This window comes from Cetorhinus maximus, unplaced genomic scaffold (assembly GCF_964194155.1).
Source record: "Cetorhinus maximus unplaced genomic scaffold, sCetMax3.hap1.1 HAP1_SCAFFOLD_1355, whole genome shotgun sequence".
NCBI lineage: Eukaryota > Metazoa > Chordata > Chondrichthyes > Lamniformes > Cetorhinidae > Cetorhinus > Cetorhinus maximus.
Window position 1 is genome coordinate 24,110 of NW_027597296.1, and position 24,538 is coordinate 48,647.

Genomic DNA, 24,538 nt, shown 5'->3' on the forward strand with positions numbered 1-24,538 from the left:
CGGTGAGACCGCACCTCGAATACTGTGTGCAGTTTTGGTCCCTTTATTTAAGGAAGGATGTATATGCATTGGAGGCAGTTCAAAGGAGGTTTACTACATTGATACCTGGAATGAATGGGTTGTCTTATGAGGAAAGGTTGGACAGACTGGGCTTGTTTCCACAGGTGTTTAGAAGATTCAGGGGTGATTTGATTGAAGTATACAAGATCCTGAACGGCCCTGACAAGGTGGACTTCGAAAGGATGTTTCCTCTTGTGCGTATGTGCAGAACTAAGGGGCACTGTTTTAAAATTAGGGGTCGCCCTTTTAGGACAGAGATGAGGAGAAATTTTTTGCCTCATTAGGTGGTGGAGGCAGGGTCATTGAATATTCTTAAGGCAGAGGTAGATAGATTCTTGTTAGGCAAGGGAATCAAAGGTTATCGAGGTTAGATGGGAATGCGGAAATCGAAGCACAAGAAGATCAGCCATGGTCTTATTGAATGGCGGAGCAGGCTCAAGTGGCCGAATGGTCTACTCCTGTTCCTATTTCTTATGTTCTTATGTTTAACCAATTTATTGGAGCTCTTTGAAGGAGTTACCTGCTGTGGATAAAGGGTGGATGTACTGTACTTAGATTTCCAGAAGGCATTTGATAAGGTGATGCATCAAAGGTTGTTGTGGAAAATAAAAGCTCATGGTGTAGGGGGTGGATAAAATATTGGGTAGCTAACAGGAAACAGGGAGTTGGCATAAATGGGTCTTTTTCTGGTTGGCGGGATGTAACTAATGATGTGCCACAGGGTCAGTGTTTGGGCCTCAACTTTTTACAATTTATATAAATGACTTGGATGAAGGGACCAGCGACACAAAGATAAGTAGGAAAGTAAGTTGTGAAGAGGACATGAGGAGCCTACAAAGGGACATAGATAGGTTAAGTGAGTGGGCAAAGATCTGCAAATGGAGTATCATGTGGGCAAATGCAAAATTGTCCATTTTGGCAGGAAGAATAAAAAAGAAGCATATTATCTATGATTGCAGAGCTCTGAAATTCAGATGGATCTGGGTGTCCTAGTGCATGAATCACAAAAGGCTAGTATGCAGGCACAGCAAGCAATTTTGAAAGCTAATAGAATGTTATTGTTTATTGTGAGTGGAATTGATTACAAAAATAGGAAGGTTATGCTTCAGTTGTACAGGACACTGGTGTGATCACATCTGGAGTACTGTATGCAGTATTGGTCTCCTTATTTAAGGAAAGGTGTAAATGCATTAGAAGCAGTTCAGAGAAGGTTTACCAGGAATAATACCAGGAATGGGTGGGTTGTCTTATGAGGAAATATTGGACAGGTTAGGCTTGTATTGACTGGAGTTTAGAAGAGTAAGGCAACTTGATTGAAACCTTTAAGATCCTAAAGGGTCTCGACAGGGTGGGCGTGGAGAGGATGTTTCCTCTTGTGGGAGAATGTAGAACTGGGGGTCACTGTTTAAAAATAAGGGGTCACTCATTTAAGACAGAGATGAGGAGAAATTTTTTCTCCCAGAGGGTCATCAGTCTTTGGAACTCTCTTCCTCAAAAGGTAGTGGAAGCAGAGTCTTTAAATATTTTTAAGGCAAAGCTAGATAGAGTCTTGATTAACAAGGGGGTGTGAAAGGTTATTGCCGGTAGGCAGGAATGTGGGGTTGAGGGTACAGTCAGATCAGCCATGATCTTATTGAATGGCAGAGTAGGCTCGAAGGGTCAAGTGAACTACTCCTGCTCCTAATTCATAAGCTTGCATGTATGTACGTATGTCCGTATAGAAGTAAAGTCTAAGTACAATTGTATATGGCCTTGCTGACACTGCATCTGGAATACTATGTACAGTTTTGGCCTCTTTACCTAGTGATGGATATACTTGTCTGAGAGGAGTGCATAGAAGTTTCACTAGACTGATTCCTGTGATGACAGAATTGTTCTATGAGAAGAGGCATAGAGTCATTTATAGCTGTGACTACACTTCAAAAGTACCTCATTGGCTGTAAGAGATTGACTAGACCAGGCCTATATTCCCTAGCATTCTGATGAATGTGAGGTGATCATGTTGAACCATGTAAAATCTTAAGGGCCTTGACAGAGTATTTACTGGGGAATCCAGAAGTAGGCGTATAGTCTATGGCATCAGCCATTATTACTGAGATGAGGAGAAACTTTTTCCACCAAAAAGTTGTGAAATTCTCTACCTCAGAGAGCTGTAGATGCTCAGTTCTTGAATATATTCAAGACAGAGATGGATAGATTTTTTAATACTAAAGAAATTAAGGGAAATGGGGATAAAATGGGAAGGTGGAGTTAAAGTAGAAGATCAGTCATAATTAAATGGTGGAGCAGACTTGAAGGGCTGAATGACTCACTCCTGCTCCTTTTTCTTATATTCTTATGTCTTTAAGTTTTCATGCACAGGAATGTGTGGTTGGCCTCTCCCATTGTGGACAGATTAAATTTTTGACAGACATGCATGAACCGGCTGTTTACATATATCCTTTTGCATATGTGTTCATTAGTTCGTTCAAGTAAAGCTGCATAAATCACAATATCATAGATTGATAGACCTCATTTGTGCATTTTATCACAAGCTGGTTTGCACATTTAACACCAATGAACATAACTTGCATTTCGGTCTCCGGAGACACTGAAAGCGTACTCTATCTTACAGATGCATAAAGATACCTTTTGTTGTTGTGTTCATGTATTCTCACTTGAGATTTATTTGACAATTTTGCCAGTAGTAAGGTCACTTTGATGGAAGAAAACAATATTCTCTCCTCAGACTTTGCATAACAACACTACTTAGTAATCCAGTCTCTAGAATACTCCATATTCTTCAGCCTTCTCGGACTTCCAATGCAGTTTAATCTAAGGAAATCATTTTTCTAACTCCTCCTTTCTGTTAATGGACAATGTTAAATGGCAGGGTATGTAATTTAGGTGGTTCTTAGAAAAATATCCCGTAAAAGTGTAATGTTATGCTTCAAGGATTTCTGTTGCCAGGAACAATCTAAATGCTCTTAACAACTGGTATTCTGTCTTTTATTCAGAGGAATGTGGGAGAGAACCTTTGTAATATTGTGAATTTCCCAGAGGGAGCCTTAATGACATTGTAAATGGATGACACACATCCTTACTAAGGGGTTAATCCAACTTGTTTCCTGTTGTCAAATATCTGGAAAAAACAAGATACACTTTCCACCTCTCCCACCAGATTCTAATTGCATTATATTGAGTTACTTATTTTTTTAACACTGAAAAAAGAGACGCGTCAAAGCTTTTCATCTTGCAATCATCAGGACACTTCGCAAGAATACCAATATAACAGGAAAACAACAATTTATACTGTATGTGAAGAGAGTGCTGATTGGTTGGCTGATGGACTCTGATTGGTAGAGGCGTTGCCATGGAGAATGCACCAGTGATGGTGAATGACAGTTAACTGCCAAGCATTGTTTGAAATTTAAACCAGGCAGCTTGGTCAAGGCACTGTCCTGAGGAATGAATCAGCAAATGGCTGTCACTTATTTTGTTTAGTTGAAACAGGCACAATGTGTGTTCATGTTCTTTCTGACTGCAAAGAACAGGGCCCTGTGTATTAATACATGTAGCTTCAAGTACATAGAAACGTGCCACACTGTGAGCCCGTCTGACAATCTTAAATTGGTTGTCAGTGTAATTCTTAGCACATTAAGGATTATTTAGCAAATTTTGTCCAATCGTGGAATCACATCTAATGTTAGTCACTGTGCTTTGAATTTTGCAAGCTGGTTAGGTATAGTCTGTACCTTGCCAGTTGCAAACTGGGACATGTGGTTTGATACGATCCACCAATCTTTGGGACATCACACTGGCACTGAAATTCGTATACCACAGTACCCATTTGTGTGATAGGCAGAACATCTTTTTGGCTTGACGGCAACATCCTGTTAGTGGTGAATACCACTTGTGTTGTTACTGCATGTCCTCTTGGGTAGCAGTATTAAATAGCTAGCTTCACCTGTTGCTCAAACTTTTGAGATACCTTGCCCTTCCATGGTAATCTGAGGTAGACTGGGCACTTTTCAGTTCACTGACTCATTTCTCAGAACAATGCCTTGACCAAAGAGGGTCAAACTGCCCAGTTTAAATTTCAAACAACGCTTGGCAGTTAACTGTCAGCTACCATCACTGGTGCATTCTCCATGGCAACGCCTCTACCAGTCAGAAACCACTTGCTAACCAATCCGCATTCTCTTCACACACAGTATAAATTGTTGTTTTACCCTTATATTGGTATTCTTGTGAAGTGTCCTGAAGTGTGCAAGACAAAAAGCTTCAACATGTCTCTATTTTCAGCAATACTCAAGTTCTGTACTACCAAATTTTTAAATCATTCTTTTATGATTCCTGGCTTTCAGGTAAATTAACTCCCCATCCTATTGTATCTATTGATGTAAACTATTTATATCTAACCAAAGATGCAACTTACTGCAAAACAACTGGCAAACTTGCTGATTTGTCAGCTGCAAACAGGACGATGGCAGAATAGACTGGAGTGACCTGCCCTCGATATTTCCTTCCCTATCTGTGATGGATCCAAATCTCCTCAAACATTGTGTCTATATCTTCAGTCCACAATGAATAACCAATCTAGCTCAACATTGAATTACAGAAATTTGGGGGCCAAATTTTATCTCACTACCTGTTTACCCTTGAAAAAAAAGAGAATTATTGGTGGTGTTATTTAAAAAGTTGACCATCTGCTTTGTGAATAAAGCTTCAACTTCTTTTCTGCTTCCTGAACTGCAGTGGTATGGCAGAACCGAAATGAACGCATGAACTTCCCCCAGAAGCACGTTGCTGAACTCATCAAGGAAGATAAACGCAAAGAGGTGGAGGAGGAAATCAGAGTACAGGTATAAAAATGTGGTCCACAAACCAGTCTTTGATTGTGATAGCAGTATTCCAGGTCACAAACACAAAAAAATCTAAGAGATGGTCCTAGATAATAATAAAAGCAAAATACTCCAGATATTGAAGATCTGAAATAAAAACAAAGCACTAGAAAAACTCAGCAGGTGTGGCAGCATTTGTGGAGAGAAATAGAGTTAAAGTTTTAAGTCCAATGTGACCTTTTGGAACTTGAGTTAGAGGGGACAGGAGCATGATGGAGTTGGACCCGCCACCCCCGGAAGCAGTACAGACGTGAAGGTGGGCCCTGCTTGAGTAAAGCAACCCAGTCAGGAAGTGGATGCAAGTGCTGCTGTTGCTCGGAAGAGATGTCAATCAACAGTCAGGTGAGTATTAATTGTAATAGTTGTCCAATTGGTTGCTGAGATTGAAGGAGATGGCCCATCATGGGTTTTCCATAGGAAAATATATTGCTGCTGATTCACATTGTAATGAAGGAGCACGCTCCACGAAGTTAAGATGGGAACAGCTTCACAAGACACAGCCATGAAGATGGCAGCATCTTGGCACCATTAGCTGCTCACAATATTCTAACCTTAAGGTTAGTTTAATAACTCAGGGGATGACTGATGCACACATCTGCCAGGAACCTATGCCCTACCAGCTACCCTCTTTCCACCTATCTCTAAGGATGCAGCCATGCAATTGAACCTTGATCAGGACTCTCACAGCTGCACACCATCATGACAGAAAAGTGTGAGGGAGTCAGAGGGAGCAGGCCAGCAAGGTAGTTTGTGTTCAGGAGCACATAATGCCATCTGGTAGTAACAGGAACAAATGACAGATACCCTGTATTTTTCCAGCCCCATTTCTACCCCCCCAACCCCAAACATTAGGCATTGATGAGATAGAGAGAAGAGAACACTTGTGTGAGACCATTCAAAGCTGGAAGGCTTACAGAGCTTTTTTTTTCATTTGCCATGCCAGAATGTCACAAAGCAGGGTATGGGGGGAAGGTGTGGGAGGGGCTGCACCCTGCTTCAGCGACCAGGAGCTGCAGATCTTGTTCGAGGAGGTCCAGAGAAGCCGCAGCACCTTACATCCTAGTGACCAGTGGAACATGACCACAGTGCCCACGAGGCCATGGCAGGAGATGGCGTCTGCCATGAGCACAGCTGGGGACCATGACCAATCGAGGATTCAATGCAGGAAGAGGTTTCACAATCTGCTGAGCTTTGGCAAGGTGAGTTGTTCGGCAGAAGCTGGCAGAGATCCAAGCGATAGTTCACATCTGAATGTTGCAACTGTGATGGGAGACCTGGCACATACCTCTCCTGTAGCATGGAGGCTTCTATAACCAAGCTGCTCCTGTAGGTGCACACTGTAGAGATGCAAATGTACACTGTGATGCATTGCCAGATTCAAGAGATTCGTTCCTGACAGCACTTTATATTAGGCTAACATCACTCTGAATGTTGTATCTGCAGGACAAGGGGGCCCATAATGCAATGGGCAATGGCCCAGACTGGGGGTGGGGCTGCGAGGTAATGGATGATCAGGAATGTGGAGGAGACAGCCATGGAGGTAGTACTGGCACCCACTTGGCTCATTTTTAGGAAGTGGAGAAACACTCATAGCAGATTCTAAAGGCGCTGGTGGAGGCACTTTGGAACATGGTGGACATAGTGGAGGTGATCCTGTTAGTTCACTGAGTAGAAGGGAATGTTGGTAGGGGAGGGAGTGAGAAGTTTGGGTTGCATAATAAGGGCACCAGAATTATGGTTAGAGGCTAAAGGCAATGGCGTGTATCAGAGTGTGTTTTCACAATGAAAAGGGCTAAATCTCATTACCTCCTTTTGTGTCTCACACAAGTCCCAGTGCCACTGTCCCCACCATACCCCCCACCCTGGGCCACCTCATCCCCTGGGTATCAGCAGTTGGAAGAGATTTCCAAGGAGGCAGCGTCACATGTAACTAGTCCACACTCTGCCAACACAGATGTTTTTCGAGTTGGTGGCATGTGGTGAAGGTGCCACACCAGAGTGCGGGAGGAGATGTCTGAGTGCAAAGCACAGTCCCCCTCGGAGGAAGGAGGAAAGTCATGATAATGCTCCAGTAGGCCTGGAGGTAGGGCCTCGAGAGTCATATTATGGGCACTATGTTTAGAGCATCGTCAGCAGATGTGTGAACATCTGAAGTTTGCTGAGGCAATGAGGAGTCCATGGGGGCTTGACCGCATGATTGTAATTCCTTGAAAAAGGTACAAGGCTCACCCAGCTGCCTAGAGCAGACCACTCAGAGTATGAGTGCTGACATCCATGAACGCGTGCGGAGCTGCGTTCCCTGAAGAGGACGTTCACACTGGTGGCACAGCAGTTGCTGTAATGGACAACTGCTGAGCCCCAGCAGCCTGCCCGGCTAACCCACCTGAAGACCAATTTAGGGCTGTGGAGGTTAGTGAGGAGGGGGAAGGGTATGAGAGCATCTCAGCATCCTTATCTTCTAATTACCCAGCCCTTCACCAGAGCCCTAATCTACTCTTACTTGTCTCAATAGAAATGCAGAGGCCGCAGTCTGAGGTAAGTCAGCAACCAGTCCCTGCACAACGAGACCATATTGCATGAGAGGTGAATAGCCTGCCTCTACTTCCTCTGAGGCAATACGGGGATAGGAGGGGCAGAACATAGAAGAGTTCATGAGCACTGGACACCGTGGCACGTCGTTCACTGATGGGTTTACCGTGGTTTCATTTCACTTCACTTCACTTCACTTCACTTTGTTTATATCACAATTAAGCACATTGTAAATATAAATCACTGTTGGCAAAAATGGTTCAGCCTGATTTTGTACACTAATACCCGCAAGGGAATGTTTGCAGAGTTTTAAAAAATTCTTTCATGGGATGTGGGTGTCGCTGGAGGAGGAGGTTCTTACCATTGGCTCTGAAGACTGCTGAGGTCCACTTCTCATTGACACCATCATAAGTAAGGGTATGCCTATGCATGTCTGGCAGTTGAAGGCTGTTTTCCTTCATGAGACATTCAGATAAGGTTATGGTACACTAAGGGTTGGGTATAGAGATGATCCTTGCAGCATTTCATGTTCATCAATGATTGTCTTTAAGGGAGTATCAATGATCAGACTTAATGACCAAATCCAGTTGATCAGGTGCACTTCAAGCATGTATGCTGTGTCGAAGGCAGTTATCTACAGCTGATTGTTACACAGTGACTTTTAAGTGGGTTTCCCACATGTCAAGCTACCATCTATGGATGCTTGTGTGGTATTCTCCACTATGGTTGAAACCTTTGATTTCTAGGTGGTAGAGGCCATGGGCTCGCTGGGAGCTGAGATGTTTGGCAGCATTAAATGTTACAGATGTCACACACTGCTGACGCTGGACACTGGTGGTAGATCGATAATGTGCAAGATAGTAGAAGAATTTGCACGAACACACGTGTGGCATCAGCCTGCACAATGAGCAGCTGCTGCAATACTTTTAGCACATATAATCATATCTGAAGGTCATGGATGTAAAGTCATGCCTCCTACTGGGACTCATTGCATAGTGGGCACGGTTTGACGAGGCACAAGGTGGCATTTTCTCTGGCTCATTGACAGCCAGTAACATACATGTGCATGGGCTAGGTTGTGAAGGTCTTCTCAAGGTGTATTTGTGCATTATGTTGAGGCCAAGTGTCATGATGATCATGGTTTCAGCCATATGATAAAAGCAAAAAACTGCAGATGCTGGAAATCCAAAACAAAAATAAAAATACCTGGAGAAACTCAGCAGGTCTGACAGCATCTGCGGAGAGGAATACAGTTAACGTTTCATATGACTCTTCAACAGAACTAAGGAAAAATAGAAGAGAGGTGAAATATAAGCTGGTTTAAGGGAGGGTGGGACAGGTAGAGCTGGATAGAGGGCCAGTGATAAGTGGAGATTGCCTAAAGATGTCATAGACAAAAGGACAAAGAGGTGTTGACGGTGGTGATATTAGCTAAGAAATGTGCTAATGGTGACATTAAGGGTAGAAAGCAGGACGAGCAAAGTACAGATAGCCCTAGTGGGGGTGGGGTGGGGGGAAGGGATCGAAATAGGCTAAAAGGTAGAGATAAAACAATGGATGGAAATACATTTAAAAATAATGGAAATAGGTGGGAAAAGAAAAATCTATATAAATTATTGGAAAAGAGGGGGATCGGAAAGGGGGTGGGGATGGAGGAGAGAGTTCATGATCTAAAGTTGTTGAACTCAATATTTAGTCCGGAAGGCTGTAAAGTGCCTAATCGGAAGATGAGGTGCTGTTCCTCCAGTTTGCGTTGTGCTTCACTGGAACATTGCAGCAGGCCAAGGACAGACATGTGGGCATGAGAGCAGGGTGGAGTGTTGAAATGGCAAGCGACAGGGAGGTCTGGGTCATGCTTGCGGACAGACCGAAGGTGTTCCACAAAGTGGTCACCCAGTCTGCGTTTGGTCTCTCCAACGTAGAGGAAACCACATTGGGAGCAGCGAATGCAGTAGGCTAAATTGAGGGAAGTGCAAGTGAAATGCTGCTTCACTTCGAAAGGAGTGTTTGGGCCCTTGGACGGTGAGGAGAGAGGAAGTAAAGGGGCAGGTGTTCCATCTTCTGCGGTTGCATGGGAAGGTGCCGTGAGACGGGGTTGAGGTGTAGGGGGTGATGGAGGAGTGGACCAGGGTGTCCCGGAGGGAACGATCCCAGCGGAATGCCGCCAGGGGGGGTGAAGAGAAGATGTGTTTGGTGGTGGCATCATGCTGGAGTTGGCGGAAATGGTGGAGGATGATCCTTTGAATGCGGAGGCTGGTGGGGTGATAAGTGAGGACGAGGGGGACCCTATCATGGTCCTGGGAGGGAGAGGAAGGTGTGAGGGCGGATGGTACTTACTCGTAGTATGTACTATTGCATTTCCCTCTTGCTGGGGATGGACATTTCACTGAAGAAGTCTGGCTTCCATGTTAAAAGTTTATTATTTGGAAGCTGCTCACCAGAGGCCGGCTGATATATTTGGTGATGTTTCAGGAGCCTAGGAGAATCTGCTCTGAATTAGCCGTCTTCTGGTGATGACCCCCTCGTGTAAAGAATCTGCCATGCTACATGGGCCTGCCCTGTTAATATGGCAATCATCTTGTTAAAACCAATTGCTAGTTAAACAGGTAATGGGCATTAATTATCCCAACTGAATACAATAAAAAGGTACAGCTGGAACACTTTGTGTGGAAGCGACTAGGAAGTTAGTAGCACTGAGGAGTTGTCTTGGAAATAAACCAGTTTTAACCAAGAGACCAGTCTGGATTAATTCTTCCACCACAATCTCTTATTGTGAATAACATGCCCTTCAGGTGGTCTCCCATTGGTTCCCTCTTCCTCCTCCTCTGTCATCTCCATGACCTTGAACAGGGCCTCCTTCTCCTGTTCCTCATCTTCCACAATGTCTTCATCCTGTTATGGCTATAGGGCCAGCTTCTGCCCCCTCTGCTGCGCTATATTGTGTAGCATCCAGCACAAGACAACAATTCTGGAGACTCTTGCAGGGGAATACTGTAGTGCTCCTTCAGAACGGTCAAGGCGCCTAGAGTGCATCTTCAAGTGCCTGCTCTGTTGTGTTGCAGGTCTGCACATAGCTGTTGTTGTAGTGCCCTTTGGGCTTTGTTTACAGCTGCCTAAAGGGGGTCCTCAGCCACTTCCTTAAGGGGAAGTGTCCTTGTCCCCCAGAAACCAACCACATATTTGTGTTGATATGCAAAATAGCTGAAGCAGCTGCAAAGTCCTCAGTATAAAAGAATAGTGGCAGTTTCCAGGGTACCGTGAACATACATGCGGGAACACTTGGTGTGGTCAGACATCACCTGCACATTCAAGGAGTGGAAGGGTTTCCTGTTTTTGAAGGTATCCGCTTGATAACTTGGTGTCCTTATGGCGACATAGGTACACTCGATATCCCCCTGTACTTGAGGGAAACCTGCTAATTCAATAACCCCCTGGCCCTCTGCCTCAACGCTACTACATCCATTGGAAGGTTTATGTGCTCCCTCACCTGAGCAAAGGGGGCATCTGTAACGGCTTTGATGGACAGAAATTTCCCATTGGCGTGTGAGGGTGGGCCCCGCATGTCCGTGCGTAAAATGACGCGCAGTGATGTCGGGCGAGTGCCCCAACGTCACCGCGCGCCATCGCAATATTTCATTGGGCGGGCTTGTGATGATATCCGCTGCATGCCTGCCATTAATTAACAGGCAACTTAAGGCCCTTGACTCACCAATCGACGCCGATTTTTCAGCACCTGTGCAATCTTTGGATCAGCGCTTGGGCGCAACAGGCGGGCGGGTAGGACAAATTTGTATAAACCTCATCCATGGGCGGGATAAGAGGGCTCACTGGGGTCGTGAGTGTGCTCTCTCAAATATTGATTTTTCAAAGTTTTTGAAACTTGACTGTGTGATCTGCAATACTTCAAAACACAAATGAGCTGCTTTGTCTGGACTCTTAACCCTCAGGTCAGCTCTCTGCAGTGATGAAAATTTTTTGGGCATGCAGGTTTCTGGAAGCCTTCTCATAGCCTGGGAATGGGAGCTGAACTCTTCACTGGAGGCACCGCCTCTGAGGAGGAAGGGAGGGCTAGAAGGGGGAGGAGGCCAGGAGTGCACATTCAGCCTCCAGGGGAGCCGCCTTCGGGAGGACAGATGCAGGCACAAGGGGTGCAGGGCCAAGAGGTAGACCAAGGCGGAAGGGGTCGCAGAAGATGCCACTATCTTGCTGCCAAGGTATCCAGGTGGCGAACCAGCTACCTCAATATGTCTGAGGTGCAATGCCAAAGGAGGCTCCGTCTCTCAAGGGAGACAGTCACAGAATCACACAGTGCAGAAGAGGCCCTTCGGCCCATCGAGTCTGCACCGACACGTGAGAAACACCTGACCTACCTACCTAATCCCATTTACCAGCACTTGGCCCATAGCCTTGAATGTTATGACGTGCCAAGAGCTCATCCAGGTACTTTTTAAAGGATGTGAGGCAACCCGCCTCCACCACCCTCCCAGGCAGCGCATTCCAGACCGTCACCACCCTCTGGGTAAAAAAGCTTTTCCTCACATCCCCCCTAAACCTCCTGCCCTCACCTTGAACTTATGTCCCCTCGTGACTGACCCTTCAAACAAGGGGAACAGCTGCTCCCTATCCACCCTGTCCATGCCCCTCAGAATCCTGTACACCTCGATCAGGTCGCTCCTCAGTCTTCTCTGCTCCAACGAAAACAATCCATGTCTATCCAACCTCTCTTCATAACAAAAATGTTTCATCCCAGGCAACATCCTGGTGAATCTCCTCTGCACCCTCTCCAGTGCAATCACATCCTTCCTATAATGTGGTGACCAAAACTGAAGACAGTACTCCAGCTGTGGTCTCACCAAGGTTCCATACAACTCCAACATGATCTCCCTACTTTTGTAACCTATGCCTCGATTGATAAAGGCAAGTGTCCCATATGCCTTTTTCACCACCCCACTAACATGCCCTTCCGCCTTCAGAGATCTATGGGCACACACGCCAAGGTCCCTTTGTTCCTAGAACTTCCTAGTTCATGCTGTTCATTGAATACTTCCTTGTCAAATTACTCCTTCCAAAGTGTATCAGCTCACACTTTTCAGAGTTAAATTCCATCTGCCATTTATCTGCCCATTTGACCATCCCGTCTATATCTTCCTATAGCCCAAGACACTCAACCTCACTGTTAACCACTCAGCGAATCTTTGTGTCATCTGCAAACTTACTAATCCTACCCCACACATAGTCATCTATGTCATTTATATAATGACGAATAATAGGGGACCCAGCACAGATCCCTGTGTTACGCCACTGGACACGGGTTTCCAGTCACTAAAGCATCTTTCTGTCATCACCCTCTGCCTCCTACAACTAAGCCAATTTTGAATCCGCCTTATCAAATTACCCTGTATCCCATGTACATTTGCCTTCTTTATAAGTCTCCCATGTGGGACGTTGTCAAAGGCTTTGCTGAAATCCATATAAACTACATGAACTGCACTACCCTCATCCACACACCTGGATCAAATTTGTTAGGCATGACCTCCCTCTGACAAAGCCATGCTGACTATCCCTGATCAAACTTGCCTCTCCAAGTGGAGATAGATTCTCTCCCTTCAGAATTTTCTCCGATAGTTTCCCTACCACTGACGTGAGACTCGCTGGCCTGTAGTTCCCTGGCTTATCTCTACAACCCCTCTTAAATAGTGGAACCACATTAGCTGTTCTCCAGTCCTCCGGCACCTTCCCCGTGGCCAGAGAGGAATTAAAAATTTGGGTCCATAACAAGCTTAAATTGCACCGTGTTGTGGTTGCTATCACTAAAATGGTCCCCCACCACTACCTCAGCCACCTGTCCGGCTTCATTCCCCAGAATTAGGTCCAGCACTGCGCCATCCCTTGGATCCTCCACATATTGACCTAAAAAGTTCTCTTGTACACATTTCAAGAAATCCACTCCATCCAAGCCTTTAACACGATGACTGTCCCAATTAATGTTGGGAAAATTGAAATCACCTAATATAATTACCCTACTGTTATTGTTTTCACACACCTCCGCAAATTGTGCACATATTTGCTCCTCAATTTCCCGCTGACTATCTGGGGGTGTATAATAAACACCTAACAATGAGGCTGCCCCTTTTTTTATTCATAAGCTCTATCCACAAAGCTTCATTCGATGCCCCCTCCAAGATATCATCTCTTCTTGCTGCAGTACCTGACTCCTTAACTAATAATGCAATGCCTCCTCATCATTTACCCCTTCCCCAGTCTCGCCTGAAGATTCTATATCCCGGAATGTTGAGCTGCCAATCCTGCCCTTCTCTTAGCCACGTCTCTGTGATGGCTACTATATCACAATTCCACATGTCAATCCTCACCCTTAACTCATCTGTTTCACCTGTAATGCTCCTGGCATTAAAGTAGAGGTCATCCAGCCTTGCCTTACTCCCTTGAAACTTAATGCAGTTGTACTCCCTCTGACTTGATTGTTTTACTGTATTATGATTTGTCCCTGTTCTGCTAACATTCTGTGTCCCCTCTCCCTGTTGAATTAGTTTAAACTCCTCCCAACAGCACTAGCAAACCTCTGGTTCAAATGTAGACCATCCCGCTTGTTCAGGTCCCACCTTCCCCAGAAACGGTCCCAGTGATCCAGGAATCTAAAACCCTCCCTCCTGCACCAAATCTTAAGCCACGTATTCATCTGCGCTATTCTCCTATTTCTGAGCTTGCTAGCACATGGCACTGGGAGTAATCCAGAGATTACAGCCCTAGAGGTCTTGCTTTTTAGTCTACTGCCTAACTCCCTGAATTCTAGATGCAAGACCTCATCCCTCTTTCTACCTATGTCACTGGTACCAACATGTGCCATCACCTCTGCCTTATCACCCTCCCCCTTCAGGATGCCCTGCAGCCGTTCAGTGACATCCCGGACCTGGCACCAGGGAGGCAAAACACCATCCTAGTGTCATGTTGATGGCCACAGTAGCGCCTATCTGTTCCCCTAACTATGGAATCCCCTATTACTATTGCGCTTCCTCTCTTCCTCCCCTCCTGTATAGCTTGTGGCGAGGGAAGCTTGGCTCTGTCTGCACTCCCTGGAGGAACCAGCGCCCTCACCAGTCTCCAAAATGGAATACGGATTTGCGAGCGGGACCCCAGGGGACTCCTGAACTACCTGCTTGTTTCTCTTGGACTGCTTGGTGGTCACCCATTCCCTTCCTTCCTCAAGTCCCTTCAGCTGCGGTGTGACCACCTCTCTAAACATGCTATCTACAATGCTCTCAGACTTGCGGATGCTCCACAGTGTCCCCAGCCGCTGTTTCAGCTCTGAAACCCGAGCTTCCAGGAGCTGCAGCTGGACACACTTCCTGCACACATGCTTGTCCCAGGCACTGGAAATGCTCCTAGCTTCCCACATGGAGCATGAGGAGCACACCACGGCTTTGAGCTCTCCTGCCATGACTTATCCCTTTAAATTAAACCTTTTAAATCAATTACTCTAGGGCCCTTCTTTCCTGATCCTCTTTACTACAGAATATACAAACTATAAACCACAAAAAGACCTTAAGCTATAGGCGATAAAAGTAGTAAATACTTAACCGACCTTACGCACTACTTACCAGTCATTCCTTTCCCTCGTAGCCTCTACTGCTGCAGCAGGGCAAGACCATTCTCTGCAGCTTTAAGAAGTTGGTATAGCAAAGAAAAAATGCAAAGAGCACCTCTTCCCCTATGCACCGAATTCCCACTGTGAACCAAATTGCCAATACCCACACTCACTCTGGCTGTGTCTCACTCACGATGAAGTCTCTCCCCTGCTCGCGTGCAAATCAATTATATCTGTCACATGATTGGGCCTGTGATCTCCGCCCCCTGTGTGGGTGGACACCCTATGCCAGTGGCTCTAAAGGTCACAGCTGCCCTCAACTTCTATGCCTCTGGCTCCTTCCAGGGGTTGGTGGGTGATCTTTGCGGTGTCTCCCAATCAGCTGTCCACATTTTGTGTCAAGCAGGTTATACGCTCTGTTTAGGCATGCATTGACCTTCATCCACTTCCGTTGGGACCAGGCAAGCCAGACACAGCAAGCCAGAGGCTTCGCGGCCACTGCTGGCTTCCCCCGCATCCAGGGTGCATTAGACTGCACACATGTGGCCATCAAGGCGCCAGCAGGTGAGCTCGATGCCTTCGTCAACAGGAAGGGCTCCCACTCCATGAACGTGCAGATAGTGTGTGATCACAGGATGCTGATTCTACAAGTCTGTGCAAGGTACCCAGGCAGCTCCCATGACACCTACATCCTCAGACACTTGTAGGTGCCGGGGCTCTTCAGTGCTCCAGCCCGGCTTGATGGATGGCTGCTGGGTGACAAGGGCTATCTCCTCAGAAGGTGGCTCATGATGCCTCTCCGCCATCCCAGAACAGAAGCTGAGCCACGGTACAATAGGAGCCACGCCTCCACGAGGGCTGTGGTGGAGAGAGCCATCAGTCTTCTCAAGATGCGCTTCTGATGCCTGGACCGCTTGGAGGACGCACTCCAGTACCCCCCAGATCATGGGTCGGTAATAGTGGTTGCATGCTACGCTCTGCACAATCTTGCGTTAGAAAGGGGGAATGCAGTGGACGATGAAGACGTCGATGCAGTGGGTGTGGCTGCACACAATGAGTCCAGCAGTGAATCCGAGGATGAGCATGCACAGGGAAATGCTGAGTGGCTAGACGCTGACCCAGGCATACTACAGGGAGGCAAGAACACCCAGGAGGCTTTAATCCAACGAACCTTCAGCTAGCCCACCACAGATGGACCTCCAGGGCAAGCCTGGGCTGTAAGCTCCATACTCGATATTAGCTAGTGCCAAATCTTCCAGGTTAGCAACAGTAACTAAGGGCCTTGTTAATAAAGCTGAATATCCCACAAAGCACATTTTTGGAAACCATGCACATGCAGAAGAAAAGAGGCACCCTCAGTCATGGTCACATGTCTGAATTTAATATCACAGGCAAAGAAACTTAATGAAACAAAATGACAAGGGTGTTCCAATTTAAAGCAAATCATAAAGACCTCATCTTGGGCCAACACAAAAGCACCAGTGATAAACCCGTTGTGTGCCTAACATGCCTTATGTTTACGTTTCCGGGTGCTACGTCTTGGTACTGCCCCATCACTGGGAGTGGCATCTGAGACAGCCTGCTGACTCTGCTGTCCTGTTGGCCTTGATGACCTTGGCGGTCATCCTCTAGCCCGTGGAGCCTGTGCTGGCCCCACCTGGGAATGATTTGCCAGTTCCACAGCTGGCATCTCCCCAGTCATCGCAGCCTCACTGGATGCTATGGTCACTGGGAGAGGGTCTGAGGAGCTGCCACCCCCATCCAGAATGCCCTGAGAGGTGCCTGCAGAGACAACAGGCAGCAGCTGCGCCAACGTGAGGTCGCTTCAGACCTCCCTGCTCACCGTGGATGGATGGGCACCGAGCTGGGAAACTTGGTGCCCACACCATCTCCCACACTGGCACTGACCAGCTAAGGTCAATGCCGATGTGAGGGCTTGCTGGTCACAGCGCATCCCTAGGAAGCCCTGATGGGCCTCCTGGAGAGGCTATCCACGAGAGTCGCCACTCTCTCCATGGAGGACACATGGCGCTCGGACGTGTGGCTCATTGCTTCGGCGATCGTCCACATAGACTCCTCCGCCACGGAGACCAAGTCGAGCATAGCCTCATGTATATCCCCCAGATGCTCCCGCACACCTGGCTGCATTTCATGCGGATGACTGATCAGCAGGCACCGACTGAGCATATGCCTGGTCCCCTGATTTTCTAACTCCCACTGAGGTGCTAGTGCCTGCGCTGGTTCCTGCCTGGCAGAGATGGTGTGACACTGGTGAGACTTCAGGGCCCTCAGGTGTGCGAGGGGGCCTCTGCTGCTCCTCCTCCCAGGCCTGCTGCTCTGATGCTGAAAGGAAGAACAAGAACATTGGATCAGTTAACGTGGAGGCAATGACAAAGTGCATCCCTGTCCTCTGGATCATTATGCACTCATCCTTCCATAAGCAATGGTCAAGCCATGTTGCAAAATTAAATCACTTAACATTCAGCACTGCTATGGCTGTTGGGAGAACAATGGAGACCTCACTGCTGGGCATACATACCTGGCCGTGGCACCCCAGCCTCACCGACACCAGTGGACTTGGGCGCATGGCGCCTCTCCAAATGCAGGGCCTTCTGCTCAAACCAGCTGAGAATGGCTAACTGTGCCTGGCCGCCATCATTCCTCACACGCTCTGCAGCATTATGAGCATTCTTCTCCTGAAAATGAGAGAAGAGCATTGATTTGTGCAAATTGTACATGGACTCTCTTCGCGCACGGCCCACCCCAACCAGAGTGGGACATTTCAGGGCTTCAGTGCCTCTTTACCCCACTGCTGCCGAACACTCACACAAAGGTGCTAGGCCTGTTCCCCAGTCCCCCCACCCCTTGGCCACATGCTGCCTACATCATATTAGCACCACACTGTGTATCCTTCCATAGCAAGGAGGTGCAAGCATGTGGAACGCAGAGGGCAGCTGATGGTTCGTTGCCACGCCACCTTGAAGCTCCCCTCCCAGCATGTCATCACCCTGACTTGGACATGTCCTGCAGTTCAAGCACACCACCTAGGTACAGCTCCTCCAGGTGGCCCCCAAAACAGTCATGTGGGTCCCAGTGTACCACACGCTGCAGGCGCAGAACCCATCTCTTCACCACCCTCTCAGGCTGACCTCGGCATGGGCAATATCTGCTGGCCCACCCAGCGAAGGACAATGATTCAATGCAGTCACTGCACTCAGACTTGGGGAGGCGGGGGCAGCAGGGGGGAAAGCCGACCTGCTGGGTCATGTGACCAATGCCAACATTGTCCTCACCCTTCCAGAGCGCAACAAGTCATTGAAACGCTTGTGACACTGGATCCAGGTGCGCCGCACCACGTCATGGGAGCTCACCACCTCCGGCACCTCCTCCCAGGCACGTTTCGTCATGTGGGGGTCCTCCTCCTCCCGCCCTAGGTAATCAGCACCTCCCGCCGTACTGCCACCTCCTTGAGGAGGGCAGCAAGGCAGTCATCGGAAAAACAAGGGGCACACTGGCCCTACTCTCTGGCCTGGCCTGCCCCGAAGGCCTACCCTCCGGCCTGGCCTGCCTCGATTGCCTACCCTCAGTACTGGCCTGCCCCGATGGCCTACCCTCCGGACTTGCATAACCTCCATTGCCCCTCTGCAGAGCCCTTTGCCCAGTCATTGCAAGCAGCCTTTCTAAGGCTTTCAGGCCTTCCTTTATACAGGCCGCCGGGTCACCATTGGACCCGGTGGGCTGAGTGCGCCCGCCGCCGCCCGCCCACTCCCGCTATGCATGGAAGTCGTGAAGTACGCTGGGTGGGCCCTAATTGGCCTGCCTGTGTAAAATGGCTGTGCAGACCTGATTGCAAGCGGCTAACCCCTGGAAATAGCTGGCAGCGTAAAAATTCAAAGCTACTGTGACCTTAAGTGCCACTGGCAGGACATGTGGATCTGTTGACTGTGGTGCCGGATCTTGTTGCACCATGGTGCAAAACTGAGTAACCAATTCCTGGATTAATCTGAGCCCTCTTCTGCACTGGTTTTCAGTTATATCGGCATATGCTTAACTCGGGGTAAAATCTTACCATACTCCTCCTCTGGCCTGGTGTAGTTAGCTAAGAAAAAGTTATTAAGCACCAAAAGGGAGATCTTCATGTAAATGCAGGGGGCATGGCTAAAGTACTAAATAAGTGCTTTGCATCTGCCTTCATAGCATAAGCAAATAATACGATGATTATACTAAAAGAAGAGAGAGAAATTATGGACGGGATTGTAATAGATAGAGAAGATGTAGTAAAAAGATCAGCATTGATCACCTGGACCAGATCTGCATTCTAAGTTGCAGAAAATAGCAAAGGTATAAATAGTGGAGGTATTGGTCAAAATCTTTCAATCCTTAATGGGTACAGTAGTAGTGCTGGAGGACTAACGGTTGCTTTTAAACCTTTGCCTAAGAAAAGAGAAAAGGATAATCCAGAAAATTGCAGGCCAATAGCTGAGCATTGGAGGTGGGTAAGTTATTGGAAACTCATTATCAAGAACAAAATAAACTTGCATTTGGGTTAAACAAGATTTCCATTGTGAGATTGTTTTATCTCTACCTTTTAGCCTATTTCGATCCCTTCCCTTCACCCCTCCCCACCCCCATGAGGGCTATCTGTACCTTGCTTGTCCTGCTTTCTAACCTTAATTAGCACATTCCTTAAATAATATCACCACCTTCAACATCTCTTTTTGTCTATGATATCTTTTGGCTATCTCCACCTATCACTGGCCCTCTATCCAGCTCTATCTGTCCCACCCCCTCTTAAACCAGCTTATATTTCACTTCTTTTCTATTTTAACTTAGTTCTGTTGAAGAGTCATACGGACTCGAAACGTTAACTGTGCTCCTCTCCGCAGATGCTGCCAGACCTGCTGATATAGGTATTTTTATTTTTGCCTGAATCATTTGATGAAGTAACACAGAAAGGTGATCAAGGTAGTTCATAGATGTTTGTTGTGTGCAAAAACTTTTGGAAGGCTTTGAAGTGCCACACAGGAGGCCTACTGAAAGTCCATAAATGGAAAGTGGCAGTATGGATACAAAATTCTCTCAGGAAACAAAATGGATGGGTCTTTATTAGACTAGGAGCTGATTTGCAGCAGTGTTTCTCTATGATCAGTTTAGGTCCATTGCTGTTTCATTTTTTATAAACAACCTGGACTTGGGTGGCATTGTAAAGTTTGTTAGAATCGTATCTCTCAAGACTGAATTTTTCTTCTACAAAATGGAAGGGCTTGGCATTATCTATACATTTGGATGCTGACCTGGGATTTTTTAAAAAAGATTATAAGTTCATCTTGGAATTATCAACAAACAGGCCTCTTCCAAGGAATCACCTGACCTTTATGGTACTTGAGGAAGAATTGGTTGTTTGTTTTGAACAGCAATCACTTTTATTGATGGGGAAAAAGACTGAAAAGACAAAAGTTGGTAATTTGCTGGAAATCACGTGGGAGAGGTAAAAAAACTTAACTTGTGAACCTGCTGGTTTTGAAGGCAGTCTTGTTGGGGAACAAGCTGAAGCAGGAAGGCTACCCTGACTGGCTCTCTCTCTCTCTCTCTAACTTGCCTGCAATTGTGTGTGGCTATCAACCTGTAGTCAGAGAATCCTCACTGAGTGTAACTGGTCAGCATTTGAACCTATAAAGCTGAGACCAATTGGTGAGAACTTCCAGATGTCCACATGAGGGAATTCCAGGTCAACAACGTTGAGACCCTGCGAACTTTGTCCTTTCTTTGTAACACCCATCATCTAAAGCCCATCTTTGCAGGGAGACTCTATGGGCAGCATTTTTCCGTCGGCGAACAGGGGGGGGCAGGGCCTGCTCGCTGACGCGTAAAATGATGCGTGGCGACGTCACCGCAGGTCATTCAGATATTCAGTTCGGTGGGCGGGCAGCCGACTTGGCTGCGTGCCCGCCGAGCTGTCAAAGGCCTATTAAGGCCTGTTAAAAAGTAATTAAAGTAATTAACTGAGCTGCCCGTCCAACCTTAATTGGCTCGCCCACGTAAAATGGCGGCGCGGACCCAATCGGGGACGTCGATCGGCTTCACGCCCGCCCCTGCACAACCACCCCGACGGGGGGAAATTTCTGGCCTATTTGTTTGTCCTTTGTTTGTCTGTGTGTGTGTCTGTGCTGGGAGAATTCTTTAGGAAGAGATAGATTACAATTGTATGTTAATCTGTACTGCAACTTGTTAAAAAGAAGTTTTGTTTTATAATAAACAGTTGTTCTGAGTGTATTGAAAGAAGCCTGGTTGAAGACTCTTTTATTCAGGGCACAAGTAGGGGCAATAGACGATTGGCTATTTGGTAAGAAAATTAAACTTTTAAATTAATGGTACGGCCTGTGGAGTAGTGGGGCTAGATGATACGTGCATTCCTTCTATCCTGGTCCTAACAAGTTTGCAGATGACACAAAAATTTGCAAACCAGGAGACAGGAATGAGGATAGTTACAGACTACAGAATGACAAATACAGGCGTTGAAATGGACAGAAGCATGGTAGATGAAGTTCAATGCAGAGAAATGCGAAATGATGCAGTTTGGAAAAGCTAATATGAAATGACAGCATCCTGTAAATTGCCCGCTCTTGAAAAACGTAGGGGAGCAGAGAGACCCTGGGATCCATGTGCACAAATCTTAAAATGTGGCGGGGCAAAAATATGGTTATAAAAATATATACAAATCACTTGGGTTTATAAATACAGGAATAGAATATGAGAGCAAAGATATCACATTAGAACTTTATAAAACACTGTTTAGGCCTCAGCCGAAATATTGTGGTGTCCTGGCCAGAAGCCAGAAAGGAAAATATATATATGTGATATATATCTATGTCAACCTGGCTACTTTATAAAGTTATTATTTTTATTTTAAAAATGGGCAAGGCTTTACCTCGACTAGCCATGACTCATTCCAGAGGAATTTCTAACCTTCAGAAACCAGCGGGGCCCTTGTTATCTTTAAAGAGGTGCTAATACGCTGTGTCTGCTGACAATCAAATTCCAAAGACGTGTACCCTTTCACATTTTTAAGGCAGAGCTCCGGCCAACAGAGACGGTATGTCTGCAAAGGACTCCTTTATTAAACACCTCAAGATTCCAGACCTGGAATCTTTTGTCCAACACCCAGGAGAAGAAGTGGGAGGTATGTCACATGTCCTCCCCCAAGTTGCTAGAACCTATAATATTACCATGTGGAACTTTTTCTTTATATTTGTTCATGGGACGTGGGCGTCACTGGCTGGGCCAGCATTTATTGCCCATCTCATTTACTGCCCTTGTTCAGAGGCCATTAAAGAGTCAACCACATTGCTGTGGGTCTGGAGTCACATGTAGCCCAGACCAGGTAAGGATAGTAGAATTCTTTCCCTAAAGGATATTAGTGAATCAGATGGGTTTTTACAACATCGACAATGGTTTCACAGTCATCATCAGACTTTTAATTGCAGATTTTTGTTGAATTTAAATTCCAGCATCTGCCATGGTGGGATTTGAATCCTTGGTGGGTCTTTGGAATACCAGTCCAGTGACAATACCACTATGCCACCACTTCCCCGCTGAACCAAGGCAGTCTACCATTTTATCATCTAGCAGGTAGCAACAGAAAGAGTTCTATCTCGGTAATATGCCTGGCCCTTGTCTACACTGTGAACTACTGGAACATTGGAACTAATGTATCTGTGCCTTCAAGACTATGTCTTGACACGTCTTCTCTCATTGTGGAAGTCCTCGCTTCTGGAAAGACGGATCACCCTGCAACAGCCTACTAACCTCTGAAATAATATGCCACTGGACCTTTTGATTCTGGACTCTGGACTCACGTGAAACCATAATTCTTATTTTTATCGTGGTCTTGCCTGTGCTCCTTTTCTTTCCCTTATCCCTTTTTTATTGTATGAGAAAAAGGGGCAGATGTTGTGAAACCCCTTTCCTGCCTTTTCTTCAGTCAGATGTTTCTTACGACTCAAATTTAAATCTTTCTTCTTTACGGGTACTGATTGATTTAGTGTGTATTCGTAGCATTTTTTTGTGTATATTTAAGATTTTAAGCAGATTTAACTTCTGTCCTCTATTTATTTATAAATGCATACATAAATTGAAATCTCTTTGGCAGCTCGGTCAGAGCTTATGGTTTCATTGGTACTGAATGGTGAACCAATGACAATATGAAATTTCTGACTAATATTATATGCGCTGTTCCATATTACAGGTAGATGAGCTAATGAGACAGGAACTGAAGAACTTAAAACTAGCAGTGGACAGGGATAAAAGTACAAAGAAGAAAGGTGGGAAGAAGGTAAGTGCCCATGTTCAATCAGCAAAATGCACCTATAATGTATTATGCATCAAAGTGAAGCTATGCTGAAGTTTCCATGAAAACCTATTAAATGTCTCATGAATCAAAACAAGTGAGCAACTTATTAGATAATAATTAATTCGTGACTGGGACAGGGCAGTACAAAGAGGAGCAAAATTTCCAAGAGAGCCACTTTTCAACTGACCAGTGTCTTTGTCCTATTTTTTAACTGGCTTAAACTGAATGCTGGTCACCGCTGCTGCAGGTGTTTAAAGCTGTATTCACGTGGTAACAGCTGTCTAAGCACCCAAACGTCTGGCTGCAATGTAACAAACACCGCCCAAACGGTTGCAACAGTCAATTTATTCATCATTCTGATTTGGGGCATGGCTAGATGTTTATGGGTGAGAACTGTACCAGCTGAATGGACGTTTGAATCAGAGTAAAAGATTCTGGATATGCCAAAGTGTGGGCTCCTTATGCTTGAAATCCTTCTACCTTTAGCACTATATTTCATTTGATGACACGCGATCTGCCTGATCTATGCTGATATCTGGGTGGAAATCACGTGGAAACTTCAAGCCTATACATTGCTCTTGAGTATTGAGCAGAAATTGAATTGAAGGTGTTAGGTCCGGTTTCTAGCAAGGAGGAGCCACAGGCGTATCAGGGTATCTACTTAAAAACTTGTTTAGTTACACTATGTACAGAGAGAGTTATTGGGAAGGCACATTACCCCTCAGCGCTGCCCGTCTGCTCCCTACAGTACCTATTACACTGCTGCCTGATGTCAATGCCACATTGCATGTGCCCCACAGATTAACATATCGATTCCGTTAACCCTTTATCCTACACCTTCCCCCAAGTACACTATCTTCTTTTTAACAACAATATGAAACTATCTCTTTAGCTATTTACATGACCTTTGTTTTTTAAACTATTCACGTTGCTGTCCCCCTCTCCCCGCAGCCCCCTAAGTCCCCCAGTTACAAAATTGAGTCACTGGGGAGCCTTACCCCTTCTGCCCGAGTGTGTCCTGGTGATTGCCCCGCTAGGTCAGAGGACTGGAAGTGGGTCCTGGGTTAAGTCAACAACCCTTGGAGCATCTGGAGTGTTGTGGGAGTCGTCCGG

General features: G+C 46.3%; 1 long non-coding RNA gene across 1 annotated transcript; it reads left to right on the plus strand.

The window, feature by feature from the left end:
• The first annotated feature begins 4,792 nt into the window (after window positions 1–4,792).
• Window positions 4,793–23,407, plus strand: LOC144676102 (uncharacterized). The gene is made up of 2 exons (XR_013575245.1): window positions 4,793–4,904; window positions 23,321–23,407. It is a non-coding gene; the product is annotated as an uncharacterized LOC144676102 (long non-coding RNA).
• Window positions 23,408–24,538: the final 1,131 nt, after the last annotated feature.